This window comes from Nycticebus coucang, chromosome 12 (assembly GCF_027406575.1).
Source record: "Nycticebus coucang isolate mNycCou1 chromosome 12, mNycCou1.pri, whole genome shotgun sequence".
Classification (NCBI taxonomy): Eukaryota; Metazoa; Chordata; class Mammalia; order Primates; family Lorisidae; genus Nycticebus; species Nycticebus coucang.
Window position 1 is genome coordinate 111,572,403 of NC_069791.1, and position 24,685 is coordinate 111,597,087.

Here is a 24,685-nt window from a genome sequence, read left to right on the forward strand (position 1 = left end):
CAAAGGATCCTCCTACATCAGCCTCCCAGAATGCTGGGATTATAGGTGTGAGTCACCATGCCCAGACAACCCAGGTGGCTTTAAGATAACAGAAATTTATTCTGTCACAGCTCTGGTGAGTGGGAGTGAAAAATCAAAGTGTAGGCTCCAGGGGGGGATCCTCCTTGCCACTCCCTAGCTCTTCCCCGTCCCTGGTATTCTCGGGGCTGTGGCTGTGCTGTTGCGGTCTCCTCTTCCGCATCTCAGGGCTCGTTCACATCTATCTCTACGAGTCTCCTCTGATAAGGACACCAGTCACTGGATTTAGGGCCCAGCCTAACCCAGTAAGATCGCATTATAATCATTATAGCTGCAAAGACCCTGTTTCCAAATATGGTCATGTTCTGAGTTTATAGACAGACATGTTTTTGTGGGGACAGTATTCAATTCACTATACTTTCTCTAAGTAAATTTGACTTATGTTTCATGCCTTCCTCTCTTTCTCCTACCCCCCCCCACCTCAGTATTTGGTTATTTGGGATTAGGTCTGTTTTGTGAAGTTTATTGGGACACTTTCTCCCCCATCATTCTTTTCTTTTCTTTTTCCTTTTGTAGTATGGGGTCTCACTCTTACTCAGGCTGGTCTGAGATCCACCTGCCTTGACCTCCCAGAGTGGTGGGAATGAAGGCATGGGCCACCGCACCCAGCCTTGGGACACTTTTAAACTTTTTTTATACTCTGAAAGTAATTAAATTCTATAGGAAATAATTCTTACCTTAGGGTTTGACAGAATTTGCCCAGATACCACCATCCCCGCTCCCAAATCATCTGAGCCTGCATGTCTCATGAAAGTGGCAAGGAATTCTTGATCATTTTTTTCCCATTCTTTTTTGTCTAGTTGAATTTTTCTACATCTTCTTGAAGTCAGTTTTATTGTCTTATTTTGGTCCATATTTATTAGCATAAATTAAGCACAATATGCTTCTAATTATAATCTTCCAAATCTATGTTTTTAGCCCCCTTTTACTTCTAGCATTATTTATTTGTATTTTCTTTCTTTCTCATGCAATCTTGCCAGCAGTGTGTCTCTTTTATTGGTCTTTTTCTTTTTTTAGAGACAGAGTCTCACTTTGCCACCCTCGGTAGAGTGCCATGGCGTCACAGCTCACAGGAACCTCCAGCTTTTGGGCTTAGGTCATTCTCTTGCCTCAGCCTCCCAATTAGCTGGGACTCCAGGAGCCCGCCACAATGTCCAGCTATTTTTTTGTTGCAGTTTGGCCAGGGCCAGGTTTGAACCTGCCACCCTTGGTATATGGGGCCGGCGCCCTACTCTCTGAGCCACAGGCCCCACCCCTTTTATTGGTCTTTTAAAAGAACTGGCTAGCTCTTATGATTTTTCTTATCAATTCTATTGTTTTCTGTTTTCTAATTTACTTATATCTGCTTTTATCTTATACTTCTTTCTGTCTACCATCCTTAGATTTACTTTATTAGTTTTTTCCTCTGGTTTTTAGTTAACTGCTCAGGGTTTTGTTTCCTGTCATTGTTTTTCATTTTTATTCTATAACAAAACCTTTTAAGCTTTGTCTTTTCTCCAATGAGTGGCCAGGGACAGATACACCTAAAAAACATTGTAGCTAGGAGAGAGGACTCAGCAATAGAAAAAATAAAAAACACACTCCCCTCTGGGGGACCTGGCTGTGTATCTAAATGCCAGTTCATTTGTCCAGCTTCCTGCTGGATGTTTACTAGGGAGCCCTGGAGAAGGGCTGGGCTCCCTACAGCGGTTCTCAACCTGTGGGTCACAACCCACAGGAACTGTATTAAAGGGTTGCAGCATTAGGAAGGTTGAGAAACATGGTTAGCAACAATGGAAGTGAGGCCCTTCAAATTGATCCCACTCTCTGACTCAGTTTTACCTTACTTGGGGCTTCCTGGGGCCTAAGTGGTGCTTGTTTGGAATTGCATCAGCCCTAATGGTTCTCAACCTTCATAATGCCGTGACAATTTAATACAGTTCCTCATGTTGTGGTGACCCCCACACATGAGGAGTGATATCTCTGTTCCTAAGACCATCGGAAATATGGGTTTTCCGATGGTCTTAGGTGATGCCTGTGAAAGGGGACAGGGTCGTTCCTACATCCTGGCACAGAAGCCAACCCACATGCCCCACCTTAACCTCCTTAGCAATCTCGCCTCTCCTCTTGGCTCTGGTAAGATTTATGTGAGAATTTATTAAAGAACATTAAAAAGACAAAAGGGAACATTGATTAAAGATATTAAATTGCCATTGTCAGTGTAGGTTTGAGGATGGCAATGGGGTATAGAGAGTGAAAAACCATTTTTAGCCAGACCAGATAAAGAAGTCTGCTTGTAATATTTCAAAAGGCTCTATCTCAGGGCATCCCAGGGCCTCCACAGGGGACCATAAGGACTAGGGCTAGAATACCTCACCCCGATTCCTGGTCTCTAAGTGGAACTGGATGCAGGGTGCTTCATATGTGATGACCAGCACAGAGAAACACAAAATTCAGGGCTGGAAAAATGGAGGTGTCTGCCAATCCCCAGTTCCTGGGCCTCCCTTCCTCATTGAGTGCAGACCTTCTCATCTAACCAATTCCTCACAGGATCTCAGCCCTAGCACTTCATTTCTAAAATGATTGAGAATAAATATTTACTGAGCTTTTGCTGTGTGCCAAGTAGAGTGCTTAGGTGAGTTTTTGTTTGTTTGTTTGTTTTTAATAGAGTCTCAAGCTGTCACCTGGGTAGAGTATTGTGGCGTCATAGCTCATAGCAACTTCTAACTCTTGGGCTCAAGTGATTCTCCTGCCTCAGTTTTTCTTTTGTTTCTCTTTTTTTTTTTTTTTAATAGAGACAAGGTCTTGCTTTTGCTCCAGCTATTCTCACACTTGTGAGCTTAAGCAATCCACCCACCTCGGCCTAGCACCATCCAGAGTGCTGGGATTACAGGCATGAGCCACCACATCCGGCTTAGGTGAGTTTTTTAAACAGCTTTATTGGGATACAGTTTGTGTATCATGAAATTGACCCAGTAATTGGTCAGTTGTAATACCATACAATTCAAACATTTTCCAAAAACTTATAGGGTTGTACAGCCATTATCACAGGCAGTTTTTTTTTTTTAAACTTATGATTAATATGGGGGTACAAACCATTAGGTTACAATGTTTGTGTTTGTTAGGTAAAGTCCTTGTTGTAGTTGTGTCCCTCACCCAGGAGGTGTGCCATGTGCCCTTACATTGTGCCCATTAGGTGGGAGCACACTGATCCTCCGCCCTGCCCTCCTCCCCTCTCTTCTCCTCCCTTCTTCCATCTTGAATTAAACTGAGTTTTTCTCTTGTGTAGGTGTGAATTAGATCATCTACTGGCTTCATATTAGTATTGAGTACCTTGGACACTTGTTTTTCCATTCTTGTGATACTTTACTAAAAAAGAATGTTCTCCAGCTCTATCCAGGTTAATACAAAAGATGTAAACCCTCCATCTTTCTATGGCTGAATAGTATTCCATGGTATACATGTATCATGGTTTATTAATCCATTCATGGGTTGATGGGCACTTGGGTTGATTCCACATCTTGGTGATTATAAATTGAGTTGCAATGAACTAGTGCAAATGTGACAAGGCACTTTTAGACTATTTCATTATCTCCCCAAACTTCCTCAAATCTGTTTGTAGTCAATCCTCTATCCCATTCATAGCCTCAGGAAACACTGCTCTGCTCTCAGTCTCTACAAATTTGTCTTTTGGGGAAATTTCATAGAAATTGAATCATACAATTTCCAATTCTCTTGCATCTGGCTCCTTTCACTAACTATAAAATTTGTGAAATGCATCGATGTGGTAGCATGAGTGGCTGTATTGTTTGTGTTGTGTGGCTGAATAGTCTCCATTATGCAGCTGTGCCATAGATTTTGTGTTCCTTCACCTGTTGGTGGACATTTGGATCATTCCAGCTTTCTCACTTTCCCAAAAACGCTGCTGTGAACACCCACCGACACGTCTCTGTGAGGACAGGCACCCTCACTTCTGCTGGACGGATGCCTAGGGTGGGGCTGCTGGGCTGCACAGCAGGCTTTAACTTTTTAGGAAACTGTCAAACTGTTTTCCAAAGTGGGTGCACCATTTTCTTTTCCAACCAACAACATATGTGGGTTCTAATTTCTCTATATCCTTGCTAACTCTTGGTATTATCTGTCTTTTTCATTATAGCCATTTTTGTGTGCGTATAAAGGTATATCTAGGGTGGCGCCTGTGGCTCAGTGAGTAGGGCGCTGGCCCCATGTACCAAGGGTGGCAGGTTCCAACCCAGACCCAGCCAAACTGCAACAAAAAAATAGCCAGGTGTTGTGGCAGGTGCCTGTAGTCCCAGCTACTTGAGAGGCTGAGGCAAGAGAATCGCCTAAGCCCAAGAGGTTGCTGTGAGCTGTGATACCACAGCACTCTACTAAGGGAAGAGTTGGAGGTTGCTGTGAGCTGTGTGATGCCACAGCACTCTACCAAGGTGATAGAGTAAGACCCTATCTCTAAAAATAAATAAATAATTTAAAAATAAAGATTTATCTAAAATCAGAATGCCTGGCTCAGTGCCCATAGCACAGTGGTTAGGCTGCCAGACACATACACCAGGGCAGGTGGGTTCAAGCCTGGCCTGGGCCAGATAAACAACAATGACAACTGTAACAACAACAAAAAAATATAGCTGGGTGTTGTGACAGGTGCCTGTAGTCCCATCTACTTGGGAGGCTGAGGCAAGTGAATCACTTGGACCCAGGACTTGCAGGTTGCTGTGAGCTCTGATGCCACAGCACTCTACTGAGGGTGACAGGTGAGACACAAATAAAAAAATAAAATCAGAATGCCCTATTGAATATATTAGTCGATACTTCAAACATTATTTAAAGATGGGCCTTTCTTTTCTTACATCTGCTGGGCGGCTGCCTTCAGAAAGAGGGAAATGAACATTCATCATCTGCCCCAACATACTCATGTAAGGGGCTGGAGGGGAAAAAGGCAGGACGAAGAAGGGTGGGAGAGGGAAGTGCTTACTTGACTGTTAGAGTCCAAAGAGGGTGTTGCACCCTCTGGGGCTGCTCAGGCACCAGGCAGGGGGGTGATTGGGTGCCTGGAAAGGCCTCAGTATTGGGGCAGGTAGCTCAGGCCACCCCAGGGATCCATTCACACACCCCAGACTCTGGTGATCACCTGCAGACTCTGATGAGGGCTTATTACCCTTATGGGCCACCTGTTAGAGGATACCAGTTGGCCAAGATGGTTCATAGGAAACACTCATACTCTGCCAGAACAAGCTTTGGGCACAACAGCCAGTGAGAGCTCCTAGCCAGGAGTGAGTCCCGCACAGCCAGCCCCCTGCACTTCCCTCTGTCTTAACAACTGGGACATCTGGTTAGACTCTCTGTAGCCTCCTGGAGAAGCTGCTCTTACTGGCCTTGAGGTACAGGAACAGGTTAACTGCCCCCACCCTGTGCACACATATTTGTTTGGGAGGTGAATGATAGCACAGTATTTGGAAGAGAAAAAAAAAAGCCTCATAAATACTCTCTTAATACCTACTGAGTTTTTTAGATCCTCTTTGTGGATGAGGGATTTGCGAAACTGGAGGGATTCAAGTGTGAGACTAGCATTAAAGTATTGGCTGCGGAAATCTACATCTTCATCTGGTAACTTGCTTTGAAATTTCATATCTATCAGCTCTCCGTGCCTCGTCGTAATTTCCTAATTTACCACGCTATTACATGTGGAATGGAGATACTATTGGTGCTTACCTCATGGGATGTGTGAAAGGAGAGGCAGCGACACGGCTAACGCGTTCCAGTGCTGAGCAGAGTGGCTGCACTCAGACACACGAAAGAGATCTGGAGACCATCCAGCCACATGCATCTCTGCTTTTCATGTTTCATAGCTGGACACTCTCTGAACATCCCTCATATGTTCCAATTATTTGCTCTGAATCCCCAGCTCCTAACCAAGGATGGGACATGCAGGAAGTGTTCAATAATTGTTAATGAGTGACTTGTAAATAACTGCACACATTCCAAGGCAGAATGAGATAAGTGCTAAGTAAGTGTACAGGCTACACACCGTGGGAACCCAGGGAACCAGCAGGCAACTCTGACCAGGGCAGGCCACTCCCCTGACCCCCCTCCATAAGCCTCAGCAGGGAGGCAGTGTTGGGGGTTTGAGTAGGTGGGAAATGGAGCCATGGAACCAGGATAAGGCACATGTTTCCAGAAGAGCCCAAATGGGCTAAAAATGGGCTCTCCTTTACAGATGGAGCTGGGGTCGCCAGTTGGGCCAATCAACTTTAACCAGCAAAGGGAAAACGTCAGCTCATGAAAGTGCAAAGCTGAAGTGTGGGTTCCCGCTTTGGACCCAGCTGGAGTCAGGCTTCAAAAGATGTCACCAGGATCTATTTTTCAACTCCACTTCCTCTCAGTGCTGATTTCATTCTCAGCCAGGCTCCCGATCAGAAGCAGGTGGCTGTGGCACTACCCAAGCCGCCTACTTCCAATTGAAATCCAAAGCATTTTCATCCAAGTATCCCTAGCAAAATCCTGAAATTCATGACAACTGCCCCACCTCCATCCCTTGTTGGTGCCTGCAAGATTCCTGTGGGGAGGTGCACGCGTGGGCTAGGACTCACCGGGGACCCACCCCCCAACCAGGCCCAAGAAGCAGCAGGCTGAGAGTGGGAAGAGCTGCTGGACAGGAAAACCACAGGTAGATGCTCTGAGCTCTTACTTTTTACCATAAAAGACCAAGCTCTGGAGCTAAACCACCTGGCTTCCAACCCCGACTTACCAGCTGCGTGACCTGGGGCAAGGCATACAATCTCTTGGTGCCTCCATTCCCTCCAGAGTAGAGATAATAACAGTTTCCATCTCATAGGAGTTTGGAAAATATTACAGAGTGTTTAGAATAGTGCCTGGAATTAACTGAGTGAAGGGCAGAGTTGGTGTTATTGACTATTGTTGTTACTAGAGTGACTTGACCTTGTTGCCCGTGGCTTTGTATCTATTAGCAGCGATTCCAGGTGTGTCCAGCTCCCACTCAAATATCACAGTGAAGTGTTGACTCCACTTTAATCCACACCAGGCCTGAAATGCAGGCCCCATATTCCCTGCCATAAGGATCACCGTGCATATTAAGGAGGTCCTTTTAACTCACAGATCAGGGTCTGCCATGGAAACCCCAACCAGCCCAGCGCTTGGCAGCCTGGGGCAGAGCCAGAGGAAACCCTAGCACTTGTTCCTTCCCTTAGGCAGTTTGCAATCTAATCTAAAAGGCTAGAACACTATGTCAAATACGGCCTGAACCACGGTCCATTCCCAGAGGGCACTGCCAAACTGGCCAACCACGGTCCATTCCCAGAGGGCACTGCCAAACTGGCCAGCCGGCCTCCTCATTTAGAGTGTGAGTGAGCATTTAGGGAAAAGAGAGAGAGAGGTGAGGAAGACAGAATCACGCCAAATCCCAGAATCTGACTCACCTGGTTCTTTTTCCCACTCCTGGACAACACTGGAAAAGAAAAAGTACAACTCTTCCTCAGTAGAACCAGTAGGGTAACCCAAGAACATCCATTTAGCAAGTCTGTCCCTGTGAAAAGGAGCTTTAGGTGACACCAAACCGAGTGTATCCCCACTCTATTTATAGGTGCTATTTGTTTAATTTGAGTCTCATCTCTAAGAATAGGTAATGAACTCATCCTGGGGACAGGCCAGAGCCTACAACTCTGAGACAACCGTAAATCCTTTCCTTCTGGTTCTGGGAGGGATTTGGTAGTGCAAAGGTGAGCCACTTTTGTTTACAGGTTGGGGTGGGCTTCAGACACACGTGTGTTTAGAGATTTGACTTATTTATGATGGTTTCTCACTATGGTTCGGGGTGTTTGGGAGTTTTTGGTGTTTGGTTTTGGATTAGTGATTGAAAAACAGGTCTGTAACCCCTCTGAAACTCCCAAAGGATCAACAAAGACCAAATATCTTGAAGCTTGCATTGGTTAATCTTCAGATACAAAGAGACCCCATTATGACTCAGATATCCCCCAGTAAGCAGGGTGTGACAATAGAGAAGAAAAATCCCAGTTTCCTTCTGACCTGGTGGTAGCAGAGACTGGAGTTGGGTTATCTGAAGTCTGATACCGTTCATTCCTGGGTGGTGGTTTTGTTTTGTTTTTTCAGGGTATTTGATAAGGACTAGGAACCATGACCCACTTAAACGTTAAATATCTCAGCACCACCCTGGACTCGTTGTTCCTTAAGTCCAAAGGAGCATTGTCTCTAGCAAACTAGTTTGCACTTTAAGCTCCCCCCTTGCTGGCCTGACAGTTTGATGGCCTTGAGAAACAGACCCTCTGCGTCCTTAGGGAGTGACCTAGATGGAGCCTTTGTAGTTGTGATAGCGCGGCTCCCTCCCTTCTTCTCCCTCTCCATGCCCTCAACCTTAAGAAGGTGGCCGGGCATCCAGGAGGAGGAAGAGCAGTGCCCATTCATTTATTTCTCCCAATCCCTGCTGGCCATCTACTCTGTGCTAGATACTGCTCTGGGCACAGGAGACAATTCCATGAAGAGGGCAGGGTGGTGATGAGGCCACAAGCTCAGATTGACATTGGAAAAAAATCAGCCTCTTTTCTCTCTTCCAACTGAGTCATGCTAGGTGACCCACAGCTCCGTTCACATCTCCCTGCATCCATTCAGAAAGTGTTCTTGGGCGTGGTCCACGTGTAAGGTCAGAGCTGCTTGACTAAATGCAGAGGTTGCTCCCTCCCCTTGAGAAATTTGGAGTCCATTGTAGAAATGGATAAAGACAGTTACAAATGACAGCAAGTCCCATAAAGCAAAGATGGAGGTGGAATGCAAGAGGCTAAGAAAGAACCAGCCTGGTTTGGGGGGAGCAGAGAACAGCAATGACTGAACTCCCCTGAGGCACTGGGTGCCGTCTGCCAAGCACAGGCCATCACATGGCTGCCTGCGTGAAGAATATGTTTGAGTTTCTGCGAGCCGTGCTGGGCCACCTATACTGTTACCCCTTTGTCCTGAAGACTTTCACAAGCTAGTAAGTCTCCGTGAGAGTGTGTATCCACAGGTTGGGGCTCCACCTGTGTGGTCAGCACAGTAAGGTTTTGGCCTTATTGAGTTACCTGTTGACAGTGGACACGACCAGACAGCCTTCTTCTGGGATACTCCTCTCACTCTGCATCACGGGCGGAAGGAGTCAATGATATTGTCATTATCACACATCTTTTTCAGACTTTTGCTTGTTGCAAGATGATTCTGCACTACACTCAGAGACCTGAATAGAGAGATGACACCATATTCCCCTCTGCAGTTTTAGGCCCTCAAGTGCTTACACACAGGGCTTTGGAAAGAGGATTCCTCAAAGAAGCAGTTATCACCTCCAGGTATCCTTTGGTACTAATTTGGGTGCAACTTTAAGAAAAATCCCTTCAGCAGAGAGCTTCTGTTTCTTCATTTGGACAAAGCACCATATTTTGTCTCTTTTATACCCTGTGGTTTGGTAGGCACCAAGTTAAAACCAAGTAAAGTATAAGAAATTACTCTTCCCTGAAAAAGTTTACAAGAACATTCAGAAAGAGCTTTCATTCATTTAGTCAACAAATATTTGAGTCCCTGCAATGTGCCAGGCACAGACCAGGGATTGGAGGATGTATGCGTGACTTGCAAACACAATCCTTACTTCACAGAGCTCATCGAGTAGCGGAGGGAGAGAGATCCTCAAACCATCAATGAACACGGTAATCTCAGGGGGCTCCACGTGGTCAGAGGCCTCTCCACAGGCATGACATTTAAGCAGCCAAGCACACATCAACATGAGCATTCTAGACCAAGAGAAACAGAATAGAAGGCCCTGACATACCAAGGCAATTGGCTTGCAAAGTAAGAAGACTCACATGTGACCACACTGAGGGAGAGGTGAGTGGCAAGTGGGTGGGGCTCAGAGTGCAGCTTTCATTTTGAATGCAGAGGAAGCCTTCAGCAGGAAAAACATGTGACATTTTAGCTTGAATCTACCTACCAACCTGGGAGAGATTCTGTGGCCTTAGCAAAAAGTTTTGTGAGTGACAGACCCAGGATTCTTAGAACTCAGAAGCCCAGGTAAACCTACGGATAAAAAGAGAATAAATGAGTGTTGGCCTGTTTCTGAAGAAGGGAAAACAGTCACTTCTAATCTCAGAAGCTTTCCTAGGGAGGAGAGGATGAAGCTGCAAAGTACGTACACCACAGCTGAGGGTCCTTGGTTTGTAGCTGAGCATCCATCCCAGCCTTTGAGGAGGGCGGCAATACCCTCCATCTCCTTCGGGACACCACTGCTCCCCTGTTCTTGGGAATATGGTTTGGTTTGAGCACTTTTAATCTCCTGACCCCCACACAAAGTGATTGGCTCAGGTTTGGGCACGGCCCAGTCAGAGCCACTGAAACTCAGGGAGACACTACCTAGAGCCTCTAGTAAAAAGAAGCTTTCTCTTCTGTTTGGGAGCCACCAGTATGAAGATGCAAAGTATAGAACCTCTGTGGCTCTCTGTGATGCGGGGGAAGATTCTGGAACTGTTAGGAGTTGTGGAGGAGCACCCCATGGCCCCCAAGAATAAAGCCAACAGCACAGAAGGCAGGAGAATGCTGTGTCCTTGTGACAGCTTCCCACCCCGGATCCAACTCACCTGAAGCCCAGCCCTTTGCTGGACATCTCAGGATCTCAACCAGTCAGACGCTCCTTATTACATAAGCCAGTTTCAGCTGGGTTTTCGTGTCTTGTGCCATAAAGAGCCCATATGGCACACTTTTTGCTATAGGCATCTGAGAATGCCAAGGGGCTGTGCACACTCAGTCTCCAGGAGGAAATGAGCCTGTTCCAGAACCCAAATAAATGGTCTCACCTCCCCTTCTCTATTTCAGTGTTTCCATGCCGCCTGTCACCATAGCACTGTGACTCTCATGGAAAGGTGGAGGAAGCAGAGGAGGAGGAGGGGACTTGTTTCTAGGCTGCCTTGTACACGGGGTGGTTGAGGGGGAAGAGAGAGAAAGAGAGAGGCGGCTCACGCCTGACATTTCAGGATAGAGATAACAGGGTAAAAATAAACTCCCAGTGCCTGCAGCAGCTCGCTTCTCCAGCTTCACAGTTCTTATCTCTGTCCACTTTGGGAACAGAAAGGTTCCTTTTAGGTCACTGCCCAGACAGCCCCTTCCCAGCTCTGGGCAGGGAGGAGAAGCATCAGTCATTGGTTTATGTCTGTCTACACCTGCTCCTTGGCCACCCTGCCATGCAAGCTGCTCTTTTTATTCTGCAAAGCACCTTCCCATATCTTTGACCTCATCTGATGCTCCAAGAGCTCAGTGAGGTGAGCAAGGCAGGGGCTGGAGGAGCCTCCACTTCCAGATGGGAACAACAGCAGGCCTTGGAAAGATGAAATGATGTGTCCAAAGCCACCTGGTGCCTTGGCAGTGATGTATTCTGAACTACACCAGGGGCCTTCTCTGCCTTTCTGTCTTTGAGCAAGATTAGAAAGAGTTTGATCCCTGTGTGCAGGGCCTGTCTGACACCACATGGCCCCTGTGGCACATGCATCCTCGTCTGCCACCTAACAGCAACGCCCCTCCATCTCCTCTGCCCTCTCCCACTCACACGTTGTCTGACATTTGTGTCAATATTTGCCGGTGAGCAATCTGCTGTAGAAGCATGGCTGAGACTGTACAGTATCGAGGAACCAGCCGCAACTGCCACTAAGGTTTACAGAGGGCTTGAGCCTCAATTTTATAAAATGGTGATAAAAATATACCCATGTGCTTGGATCGTTACAGGACTAATTAAGCCAGTGCATGACGCGCATCTGGAATTGGGAGCTTCCTGTTAATGATGGCTTTTCCTATGCTGGTGTTTGTGTGCAGTGACAAGCCCCTTCCCGATGTCAGGAGGATGTGCCCTGTGAGTTCTTTCTTTCTCAGGGGCCAAGGATTTGCACCGAGCTATTTCATCAGTTAAGACACTTGTGGTTGCAAGTGACCGAAACACTGATCCTAACTGCATTTCTTGGGGGATGGGGGGATTTGCTGGCTCAGTGGGTGTTCTAGAGGCAGCCAAGGGCAGAGCCTGGCTGCGGCACTGGGGACAGAGTTTCTCTGCCCCATCCCTCACCATTTGCTCTCTCCTCAGAAATGGCTGCAGGGGCTCCAGCATCTCTTCTTGGGTTCAAAGCTAGTGGGAAAGGGCAGCTCCATGATTCTCAGCAAAAGTCTCTGTGCATCTCACTGCCCATCCCTGATGCATTCATCACTGCAGCCAGAAGAATGGTGTGCTGGCCAGGGGTAGGTCCAGCTCAAACCTTAAATCTGAGAGGAGTGAAGGATGGTTATCCAGAGGTAGATCAGATATAGTTGCCAAAAGAAAAGGTGACTGTACTCTGAGAGGCTGAGGCAGGTGATTGCTTGAGGTCAGGAGTTCAACGTCAACCTGAACAAGAGCAAGACCCTATCTCTACTACAAATAGAAAAACTAGCTGGGCATAATGGGGAGTGCCTGTAGTCCCAGTTACTCAGGAGGCTGAGGTGGCTGAGGCAAGAGGATTGCTCAAGAGTTTGATACTGGTGTGAGCTATGACACTCTACCCAGGGTGACAGAGTAAGAGACTCTGTCTCAAAAAAAAAGAAAAAAAAGGTGACTTCTGCAGCCATCCACACTCTGTGGCCTTCTGCCCCCAAACAGACATTGATAAGTCAACCTCCCAGGGAAGGGAACAGGCTACCACTGGGCAACAAAGCCAAGCCGACTGGCAGCAACTAGAACTCTCACCCAAGGCTCCCTCAGTGCCATCTGCTGACTGCCTGGACTAATGGGACCTCGAATTAGAGCTTTCCCTGAACTTGACCCACAGCCTTCCAGGTGGAGAGCAGCTTCCTTGATTCGGAGCTGAGCAACCTGGGCTCTTTCCAAACCTCCGTGATTAGGTGTCTTTTCCTTGTTCCACCTCAATTATTCTTTATTAATTGTCTTTCTTCTACAAAGTAAAAACCCCTCTCATGATCCACAAAGGAAATCAATACAACAAAAGGCAATGCTCCTATTAAATTATAGCTAAGCTGCTCTTCTTGCTCCAACCCTAAGTGCCAGGAGGTGCTGATGACTTACCTATCCCCAACTTCAGACTCATTGAAACTAAAATAGAAGACAAATTAGAAAGACAATTATTTTCCCACTAGGTGATTCAGTTGTGTTTAATGCTGATGGGTGCAATTCGTTAGTTGCCTGCACGGATGGCAGGTTCCCTTACACACCGTGAGTGGTGTGGGTCCCCCACTTCATCTGTGAGAAAACAGTTTGCACTGGTCGACAAGCAACCACCAAGATGCTCCAAGCTTCCTCCCTCCCCCTCCTCCCTAAGCCTGCAAGAGAGGTGGAAAAGAAGTAAGTAGGAGAGCAAGAAAGATTTATTTTAAAATAATTATGGTAATTATATATGCATTTCCAGGGGGAGATTCTGGGAATTATTCCTAAAAGACTGGAAAGAATTTCCTCTTTTGATCTCCATTCCGAGCCAGAGAAAACCAAATTAAGAAAGGAAAGCAACAGAGAATTCTCAGCAGGGAGGAAGAAATGGGGCTGGCTGTGTTAGTGAGATCTTTAGGCTCTGAAGCATCCTCCTGGATGCTGGTGGCGGCCTTGGAGGGAGGAGAAAAGATGGAGTGAGCAGGCTGTCCTTACATCTCTCCGGCCAGGCTGCACTCCCTCCCCATGATGGCCAGAGGGGACATCCCTCCAAGGGGACAGAGAATGCTCCCCTTGGAGCTAGTGAGGGCATAGTTCTTGTGGCTATTCCCACATACACGTGGCTGGCCAGGTTCCCTCCACCCACAATGGCCCTCCCTCCCGGAGGAGCCCCACAAATTCTAGCCAACACTCCCAGAGCCGCCACAACAAGATCAGCGAGCGTAGGCGTATGAGTTTCTTTTTTTCTTTCTCTCTTTTTTAAAGTCTTCCTTTCAAAGTACTGGGAGAAATGGTCCTGTCACTTCTCTAAATTTCCTTCTACTGTTGCTAAGCAGCACGCCTCTGCCTCTTCCACTTCCCTCTGCTCCTGCTCTCTTTGTCTCTCCCCACCCTCCACCCCCACACATCCTCTCCATGCTCTTCCCTGCCATGATTTGGAAATCAGAGAACAGCCCCTGCAGCTCCCAGGGCCACAGCAATGCAATGGCGGGTGTCCCTCCGGAGGTGCTGTCATCCTGCTCTGCAGAACATGCAGCTAAGTCCTGGCAGGGAAGACCACTGTCTGCTCCACTCAGAGCTGAGGACTGTCTGCCTGCCTGCCTCCATCCCTCCCTGCCTCCCTTCCTTCCTTCCTTGTTTCCTCCTTCCCTACTTGGCACCATCTGGAGCCTTTGCCTGGAGACTAGAAGGGGAAACTCAAAAGCATGCAGGCGCCCTGCAGGTGATGCGATGAGAAAAGGAGGCTGGTTGTAAGACGATAGGGAAGGGTGGGGACTACTTCCTAAGTTCCTGCCTAAGGAGCCCTTGCACAATCTCCGCCAACTGCAGTTATGCAGGAACAGGGCTCCTATAGGAACAGGACTCTATGTTTCAAGAGAAGCTGGAAGACCTGTTTTTTTGTTTGGGATTTTTGTGTGAAACTTCCAGATTAAAAAAAAAACTCAATGGAGGTTGAACAAAACTTCACCTCAGGCCTCCAGTCTGTGAGGGGAGCCCAGCAGGGTCTGCAAGGAAGGCCTAGACATAGTCCCATCTGAGGGTTTATGAGCGGCTTTGGCTGCAGAAAGGAGGATGAATAGGAGGAGGTCACTGGGGGTGGAGGGCAAGCCATGACTCCCAGGAGCTTGCCAGAGAAACCAGAAGGCTTGGGAGCAGGTCTGAATGCAATTTCTGTAGGACCCTCATCTGGGTGGGTGGGAGACTGGCTGAGCTGGACATCAAATAATTTGGGATGGATAAAACGGACTGTAACTTTTCCCCTAATTTCCAAAGCCACCCGTCCCATTCCATCCTGCCTTGCCCTGGGCCAGAAAGGCCACAGGTGAGTCAGGGTCAGTCAGGGTCAGACGGGGCCTCAGGGGATCGCTAAGGACCACTGCTAGAGCTAAACTGAGGCTTCACTTTCCAGCTAGGTCACAGCCACAGGGCATCAAGTGGGCCTACTGCGGGTTGGTGGGAAGTGATGTAAATGAGACTGACCATTCAGGGGCCCTGTCACCAGGCTTTCCCCACTGGCCAGAGCACAGCCTGTTGGGCCCCACAAAGCTCTGTTTCCATAGTCCCTATTTAGCTATGAAGACTTTGGGTGGCGTTGAGATCTGAACCAGGCAACAGAGACTACAGCTCTCTCCCAAACAAGGCAGCCAAACCCCAGAGGGAGCAAAGAAATGGCCAAGTTCTAGTACTGCTGAGCAGAGGAGGATGCTTCAGAGCCCAAAGCTCAGAGAATGCACTTCCCAGGTTTTGTTCGGGGAGTTTGCTCCCTGACAGCAGCTCTCTGGCACGTGCAGCCAGAGTGTCTACCTACCCTGGTCAGCTGCCAGCCCAGACCCCAGCTCTCAGGCCCAGTTCTGAGGCCCCGTTCTGCCCCAGATACTGAGCTACCATCAGCAGGGACCACTGAGATGTTCCTGTATCTCACTGCCAAGGGCCTGGGCAGAGGTGTCCAACCTTCCATACTCCAAGAAGGGCTGTATGGGAGAAAGTTAAGTACAGCCATCATCCCATCTGTTGGCCTCCGGGGGGCTGGGCCTTGCCCTGGGAGGCTCCGAACCTGATGAACAACATCTGGGAATACAAAAACGAGGCGTGGAGAATGACAGCAGCTTATTTATGTATTTCTTTGTGTTTTTTAAGTAAGGAAGGGCGTTCTCTTCACAGGCCTTTTGTTCCCTTTGCTTTTCAAAGTACTGGGCAGGGGATGGAAGTTCAGCCTCTTAAAATCAGTTCTACTCAACAAGGATTGATTGATGGCTAATCATATACCATGCAAAGGAGCACAGAATCTGGCCCGATCTGGATCTCCCCGTAGGATCCAGCAGGGAGGTGAACAGAGCTCACGCAAGCCTCATCTGCAGCAGGGGAAGCCAGGCACCTTGCCAGGGCTTTTGCGTTCAGTCATCACCATTTTGAGGGGTAGTCAGTAGATGGTGTTATTCTCACTTGGCAGATGGGAAAGTAAACTAAGAGTGGTTACATAATTTTCAAGAGGCCATGCTACTAATGAGGGTAGAGTGGGGATTCACACCAAGGCTGTCTGGCTGCAAAGCACAGGTGATTTTTTGCAGAACATCACCCAGGGCAATGAATGCTCCAGAGACAGTACCAGAGATTGCTGGATCCAATTCAGGAGATGAATGTGGAGACCCTGAGAGGGAGCACCTCTCCTCCACACAGACCTGCACTCACACAGTCCAGGGTTCCCCAAAGCCAGCCCCCATCTCACTGTATTAAACACACAGGTCCAGCCTCTGCAACCTTGGAAAATGTCTGAAATTTTATTCCACAAAGAATTTCAAGCTAACAAAAAAGGTATGTGGAATAATATTATATCCCACCACCAAGTTTAAGAATCAAAAGTTACAAATATAGTTTAAGCACCTTCTGTCTCCCTGACACACTGACCATCCCCTCCTGGGCTTACAACTACCCAAACCACAGACCTTGTACTTTTGTCACTGACCTGCATGGCTGTGCCTTCACCACACTTGTATGTGTTCCTAAATGGCAGTATTGTTTGCATACTTTTTCTAAAAATGATATGTTGTATGCATGCATATGCAACTTGCTTTTTTAAAAACAATTTTATTGGGGGGTGGTGCCTGTGGCTCAAGGAGTAGGGTGCCGGTCCCATATGCCGGAGGTGACAGGTTCAAACCCAGCCCCGGCCAAAAACCACACACACAAAAAAAACAACAATTTTATTGAAACATAATCCACATACCATACAAATCACCAATTTCATTTTTTTTTTCACCATTTTGCTTAAATTTCTTTTTTTTTTTTTTTTATTGTTGGGGATTCATTGAGGGTACAATAAGCCAGGTTACACTGATTGCAATTGTCAGGCAAAGTCCCTCTTGCAATCATGTCCTGCCCCCATAAAGTCAAATCACCAATTTCAAGTACACAATTCCATGGCTTTTGGTATATTCACAGAGTTTAACAGCCATCACCACAATCTTAGAAAATTTTCAATACCCCAGAAAGAAACCCATCACTTTTTCAGCCATCATCCCCTAATCTCCCCCACCCGCTCCAGACCTTAGTACTAATTTCCTTTCTGTCTCTATAGATTTGCCTATTCTAGATTTCCCAGACATGAAATTCCATTTATAATAGAATAACTGACCTTTTGTATCTGACTTCTTTCACTTAGCATAATGTTTTTAAAGTGTATCCATGTTGTACTATGTATCAGTTCATTATTAACAAGGAATATTTTATTTTATGGATGTGCTACACTTTATTCACTCATTCATCAGTCAAATATTTGGGTGGTTTCCTTTTTTGGCTATTATAACTAATACTGCTGTGAACCTTCGTGTACAGGTTTTTGTGTAGACATATGTTTTTATTTCTCTTCTACATACCTAGGAGTCAAATTGTTGAGTCATATGGTAACTCTATGTCTAAGTTTTCGAGAAACTGCCAAAATGTTTGCAAAAGCTCTGGGCTTTTTGCAAAGGTCTGGGCTTCGGGGGGTGGGGGTGGGGACTGTAACTACGTTACATTCCTACAGCAATGTACGATGATTCCAATTTCACAGTGTCCTTGCCAATAGTTATTACTGTCTGTCTTTGTATGACAGCTGCCCTATTGGTTCCGATTTGCTTCTCCTTGATTGGTGGTGATGTGGGCACCTTCTCTCATGCTCTTTGCCCATTTGTTTATCTTCTTTGGAGAACTGTCTATTCAGATCCTTTGCCTATTTTTAATTGGGTTGTCTTTTATTATTGAGTTGTAATAATTATGTGTTCTAGAGATATAAAAAATATCTAGTCTCTTATCGGATATATGTCTGATACAGACCTATCCTAATCTCTTAACATATATATAATTTGTGAAAATTCTTTCCCCTTCTGTCGGTTATCCTCATTTTCTTGATGTTGGCTTTGAAGAATAAGATTTTTTCATTTTGGAGGTGGGGAACCTGTGGTCTCAAGGCCACATATGGCCCTCCACATCTCTAAGTGTGGCCCCTCAACTGAATCCAAACTTCCTTTATTAAAAGGATTTGTCCTGTAAAATTTGGATTCAGTCAAAAGACCACACTCAAGGATCCAGAAGGCCACTTTCTTCTTCTGAAAATTTTATCATTTTAGCTCTTACATTTAGGTCTTTCAATCATTTTTTTTTAATTTTTATTGTTAAATCATAGCTGTGTACATTAGTGCAATCAAGGGGTACAATGTGCGGGTTTCATATATAATCTGAACTATTCTCATCAAACTGTTCAACATAGCCTTCATGGCATTTTCTTAGTTACTGTATGTAAGCATTTGTATTCTGAGTTTAGTAAGTTTCGCCTGTACCCATTCTAAGATGCACCGTAGATGTGGCCCGACCCATTACCCTCCCTCCACCAAAACCTCCCCCCTCCCTTCCCCTTCCTTGGCCCTTTCCCCATAGTCTTGTGCTATAGTTGGGTTATAGCCTTCATGTGAAAGCTATAATTTAGCTTCATAGTAGAGCTGAGTACATTGGATACTTTTTCTTCCACTCCTGAGATTCTTTGCTAAGAAGAATATGTTCCAGCTCCATCCATATAAACATGAAAGAGGTAAAGTCTCCATCTTTCTTTAAGGCTGCATAATATTCCATGGTATACATGTACCACAATTTGCTAGTCCATTCGTGGGTCGATGGACACTTGGGCTTCTTCCATGACTTAGCGATTATGAATTGGGCTGCAATAAACATTCTGGTACAGATGTCTTTGTTACATTGTGAGTTTTGGTCTTCTGGGTACAAACCTAGTAAAGGAATTACAGGATTGAATGGCAGGTAATATTTTTAGGTCTCTAAGTGTTCTCCAAACATCCTTCCAGAAGGAACGTATTAGTGGGCATTCCCACCAGCAGTGTAGAAGTGTGCCCTTTTCTCCACATCCACACCAACATCTCTGGATTTGGGATTTTGTTACGTGGGCTACTCTTACTGGGGTTAGGTGATATCTCAAAGGAGTTTTGATTTGCATTTCTCTGATGATTAAGGATGATGAGCTTTTTTTCATGTGTTTGTAGATTGTGCTTCTGTCTTCTTTAGAGAAGTTTCTCTTCAAGTCCCTTGCCCACCCTGAGATGGGATCACGTGTTCTTTTCTTGCTAATACGTTAGAGTTCTCTGTGGATTCTGGTTATTAGACCTTTATTGAAGGTATAACCTGCAAATATTTTCTCCCATTCTGAGGGCTGTCTGGTTGCTTTACTTACTATGTTCTTGGCTGTGCAGAAGCTTTTTAGTTTGATCAGGTCCCAGTAGTGTATTTTTGATACTGCTTCAATTGCCTGGGGAGTCCGCCTCATAAAATATTCACCCAGGCCGATTCCTTCAAGAGTTTTCCCTGCACTTTCTTCAAGTATTTTTATAGTTTCATGTCTTAAGTTTAAATCTTTTATCCAGTGAGAGTCTATCTTAGTTAATGGTGAAAGGTGTGGGTCCACTTTCAATCTTCTACAGGTTGCCAGTCAGTTTACCCAGCACCATTTGTTAAATAGGGAATCTTTTTCCCACTGAATGTTTTTAATTGGCTTGTCAAAGATCAAATAATGGTAAGTAGCTGAATTCATCTCTTGATCCTCTATTCTGTTCCAGACCTGTACTTCTCTGCTTTTGTGCCAGTACCATGCTATTTTGATCACTATCGATTTATGGTACAGTCTCAGGTCTGGTAGCGTGATTCCTCCTGCTTTGTTTTTATTGCAGAGTAATGTTTTGGTGCTTCGAGGTTTTTTCTGATTCCATATAAAATGAAGTATTATTTTTTAAAGATCTTTAAAATATGACAAGGAGCTTTAATAGGAATTGCATTAAAATTATATATTGCTTTGGTTAATATGGACATTTTAACAATGTTGATTCTTCCCAGCCGTGAGCATGGTATGTTTTTCCATCTGTTAATATATTCAGCTATTTCTTTTCTTAAGGTTTCATAGTTCCCTTTGTATAGATCTTTCACATCCTTTGTTAGGTATACTCCCAAATATTTCATCTTCTTTGACACTATTGTGAAAGGAATAGAGTCCTTGACTGGTTTTTCAGCTTGGTTATTGTTGGTATATATAAAGGCTACAGATTTATGGGTGTTGATTTTGTAGCCTGAGACATTGCTGTGTTCCTTGATCACTTCTGAAAGTTTTGTAGTAGAATCCCTAGTGTTTTCCAGATACAAGATCATATCATCTGCGAAGAGTGAAAGTTTGATCTCTTCAGACCCTATGTGGATACCCTTGATCGCCTTTTCTTCCCTAATTGCAATGGCTAAAACTTCCATTACAATGTTAAAGAGCAATGGAGACAATGGCCAATCTTGGCTGGTTCCTGATCTAAGTGGAAATTATTTCAATTTAACTCCATTCAATATGATATTGGCTGTGGGTTTGCTGTAGATGGCCTCTATTAGTTTAAGAAATGTCCCTTCTATGCCAATTTCCTTAAGTGTTCTGATAATGAAGGGATGCTGGATATTATCAAAAGCTTTTTCTGCATCAATTGAAAGAATCATATGGTCCTTATTTTTTAGTTTGTTTATGTATTGAATTACATTTATAGATTTACGTATATTAAACCAGCCTTGAGACCCTGGGATAAATCCCACTTGGTCATGTTGTATACTTTTTTTGATGTGTTGTTGGATTCTGTTTGTTAGGATCTTATTAAGTATTTTAGCATCAATATTCATTAGTGACATTGGTCTATAATTTTTTTTCTTGTTGAGTCTTTCCCTGGTTTAGGGATCAAGGTGATGTTTGCTTCGTAGAATGTGTTGGGTAATATTCCTTCTTTTTCTATATTTTGGAAGAGGTTTAGTAGTATAGGTACTAGTTCTTCTTTAAAGGTTTGGTAGAATTCTGACATAAAGCCATCTGGTCCTGGGCTTTTCTTTTTAGGGAGATTTTGTATAGTTGATGCTATTTCAGAACTTGATATAGGCCTGTTCAACATTTCCACTTCATTCTGGCTAAGTCTTGGTAGGTGGTGTGCTTTCAAGTATTGGTCATTTTTCTTCATATTTTCATATTTCTAAGAGTAAAGTTTCTTATAATATTCATTAAGGATTTTTTGAATTTCTGAGGGGTCTGTTGTTATTTCATCTTTACCATTTCTGATTGATGAAATTAGAGATTTTACTCTTTTTTTCCTGGTTAGGTTGGCCAAAGGTTTATCTATTTTATTGATCTTTTCCAAAAACCAACTTTTGGATTTATAGATCCGTTGTATGATTCTTTTGTTTTCAATTTCATTTAGTTCTGCTCTGATTTTTGGTTATTTCTTTTCTTCTGCTGGGTTTGCGGTTAGAGTGTTCTTCCTTCTCCAGTTGCTTGAAATGTTCCATTAAGTTATTAACTTCCTCTCTTTCTGTTTTCTTGAGGAAGGCTTGCAGTGCTATAAATTTCCCTCTTAGGACTGCCTTTGCAGTATCCCAGAGGTTCTGGTAATTCGTGTCTTGATTGTTGTTTTGTTCCAAAAATTTGGTGATTTCCTTCTTAATCTCATCTATAACCCATCTATCCTTCAGCATAAAGTTGTTTAGCTTCCATGTTTTTGTATGGGTATGCAGGTTCCTGTTGTTTGAGTTCAACTTTTATTGTATGATGGTCTGAGAAGATGCAAGGAATAATTTCTATTTTTTTAAATCTGCTGAGATTAGATTTGTGACCTAGGATGTGGTTGATTTTGGAGTATGTTCTGCGGGCTGATGAGAAGAATGTGTATTCAGTTTTGTTGGGATGAAATGTTCTGTAGATGTCCGTTAAGTCCAGATGTTGAATGGTTGAGTTTAAATCTAAAATTCCTTTGCTTAGCTTCTTTTTGGAGGATCTATCCAGCACTGCTAAAGGGGTGTTAAAATCTCCAACTACTATGGAAGTGGAGGAAATCGAGTTGCTCATGTCTGTTAGAGTTTTTCTTATAAATTGAAGTGCATTGTGGTTGGGTGCATAAATATTAATAATAGTGATCTCATCATATTGAGTATTACCTTTAACAAATATGACATGTCCATCCTTATCCTTAATTATTTGGTTGGTTTAAATTATTGCATCTGCGAACAGGATTGCAACGCCTGCTTTTTTCTGCTTTCCATTTGCCTGGAATATAGATGACCATCCCTTCACCTTGAGTCTATATTTGTCTTTTAATGTAAGATGCGATTCTTGTATGCAACAGATATCTGGCTTGAGATTTTGTATCCAGTCAGCCAACCTGTGCCTCTTTAGAGGACAGTTTAAACTATTCACATTAATTGAGAATATTGATAAGCCTTTCAAGAGTCCTGTGGACATTTTTAATTCTTTTGAGACTGTGGAAGTTGGAATTTGATCAAGATTTTCTGGGTGAGTTTACTTTTGTGGTGGAGGATTATGCTGGTCTTTATGGAGGATAGGTCTGAGAATATCTTGGAGAGCTGGTTTAGTTATGGCAAATTTCTTCAACATGTGAATGTCATTGAAGTATTTAATTTCTCCATCATAGATGAAACTCAGTTTAGCTGGGTATAGGATCCTGGGTTGAAAGTTATTTTGTTTTAGGAGATTAAAAGTCAATGACCATCCTCTTCTGGCTTGAAAGGTTTCAGCAGAGAGATCTGCAGTTATTCTAATATTCTTCCCCTTGTAGGTAATGGTTTTCTTTCATCTGGCAGCTTTCAGAATTTTCTCCATGATATTAACTTTAGTGAAATTGATTACGATGTGTCTGAGGGATGTCTTATTTGGGTTGAGTTGTGCTGGAGTTCTGAAACTGTCTGCTATCTGGATTTCAGAATCTCTTGGCATATCTGGAAAGTTCTCCTTCATAATCTCATGGAGAAGAGACTCTGTGCCTTGTGAAGCCACTTCGTAGCTTTCGGGGATTCCTATAAGCCGAATATTGGTTTTCTTCGAATTATCCCAGAGCTCTCTGTTTTTGCCCTCCATTTCTCATCCTCTTTGAGAGTTTGGGAGTGTTTGAAAACTTTGTCTTCAGTGTCAGAAATCCTTTCTTCTGCTTGCTCCATTCTGTTACTGAGGGATTCTACTGTGTTTCTCAGATCTTTAAGGGATGCAACTTCTTGTCTCAATGTGTCAAAATCTTTTATCATTTGGTCTTTGAATTTGTTGAATTCTTGAGATATCTTTTGGGTTACTGCTTGGAGTTCTAGTTCCATCTTATTTGCTGTCCAGATTCTGAATTCGATCTCTGACATCTCAGCTATTTGTTTGTGCATGGGATCTTGTGCTGTGTCTGCCCCATTGATCCTTGGGGGTGTTGATCTACTCTGATTATTCATATTGCCAGAGTTTTTCTGTTGATTTTGCCTCATGATTGTTTTTCACCATTGCCTCTGGCCATCCTCAGAGTTGGGGAGGTGTCTCTGCAAGATTAGATCCCAGTGGGATCACTCTATTGTTGCTTGATCTTTGTAGGGAGTGACCCTGTGTAGTTCCTCTGGGGCTGCTCCAGCTAGGGAGTTCTGGTTGTGGAAGCAGCTCTGGTGTGTGACACATCTGGATCCAGCAACAGGGCGGGAGGTGGTGCGCATGGTTCTGGGAGTGCCTGGCACCCAGTGACTTTGGCACAGAGAGCCCAATGCTCCAGCAGTCTCTGGCCAGGAGAAGGGCTCTGCGTAGAGGCAGGAAGGGTTCCGTAGGGCCTGCGGCTACCAGTATCCCTAGCCAGATGAGTGGTCCAGTGTGGAGGCTGGGAAGACACAGGAGGGAGGACGCAGGGTTGCACAGCTCCTGCAGTTCCTGGACAGGGCATGCAGAGGCCCAGTTAGTGCAGGGTAATGGCACAGATCTTATGGTTGTCCGGGCAGCACCAAGCCCAGGAATTTGAGGTTGCTATGAGCTGTGACACCACGGCACTCTACCCAGGGCAACAGCTCAAGCCTCCAGTGTGCCAAAACCGTCTTACTCTGTTCCTAAGGGTTAAGGCTATAAGGCAGCTCAGTCCCCGCCTTTAGGCTGCTCAGTCACTAGGTTACTAGGTCCCGCCCATCCTTGCTCTGGAGCCCTGAGGGCAGAGCTTGCTGGGGCAGTTCTCCCACACAATGGCTCCCTGCAGCCCAGCTCAGTGGCTCCATCTGGGGCCCCAGATAATGCCCAAAGTTCTCCGCACTCCTGCTCAAGCTCTCCCCAAGGCAGTTCAACTGAGTGCCAAGTCCAAAAACACCAAAACAGTTCACAGGCAAGGCCTTTCCGGTTTGTAGTCTCACTGCTGCTTGTACTTACGGTTGCCGGTGTGATTAGGTCGATCAAACACACGCAACCACTTGCCAGTTTCCCACTGTTTTTGTCCTTCTCTTGGGGTCCAGAAGTCCCTTTCTGACTCCCTGTATTCTCAAAGGGATGATTATAGCCAGATCCCACCAGCCAGAGATGTCTGGAGTCTTATCTCCCTAGACGCACGGTGCCCAGTTGCAGGGAAGCTGTTAATCAGCTGCCATCTTTAATCCAATCTC

General features: G+C 45.0%; 1 protein-coding gene and 1 long non-coding RNA gene across 3 annotated transcripts in view; one reads left to right on the forward strand and one right to left on the reverse strand.

Annotated features, from left to right (window-relative positions):
- The window catches only part of LOC128560935 (uncharacterized), a 76,815-nt gene extending 69,179 nt beyond the window's left edge, over window positions 1-7,636 (reverse strand). The window contains exons 1-2 of one of the 2 annotated variants that reach the window (XR_008373184.1): window positions 7,512-7,607; window positions 5,788-5,983 (exon numbers count right to left, since the gene is read on the reverse strand). This is a non-coding gene — a long non-coding RNA (uncharacterized LOC128560935). Of the gene's footprint in view, window positions 1-5,787; window positions 5,984-7,511 lie in introns of both variants that reach the window. The other variant, XR_008373183.1, reaches the window with a different exon arrangement.
- Window positions 1-24,685, forward strand: part of MRTFB (myocardin related transcription factor B) — a 371,831-nt gene that overhangs the window by 13,923 nt on the left and 333,223 nt on the right. The gene's annotated exons all lie outside the window — the stretch shown is intronic.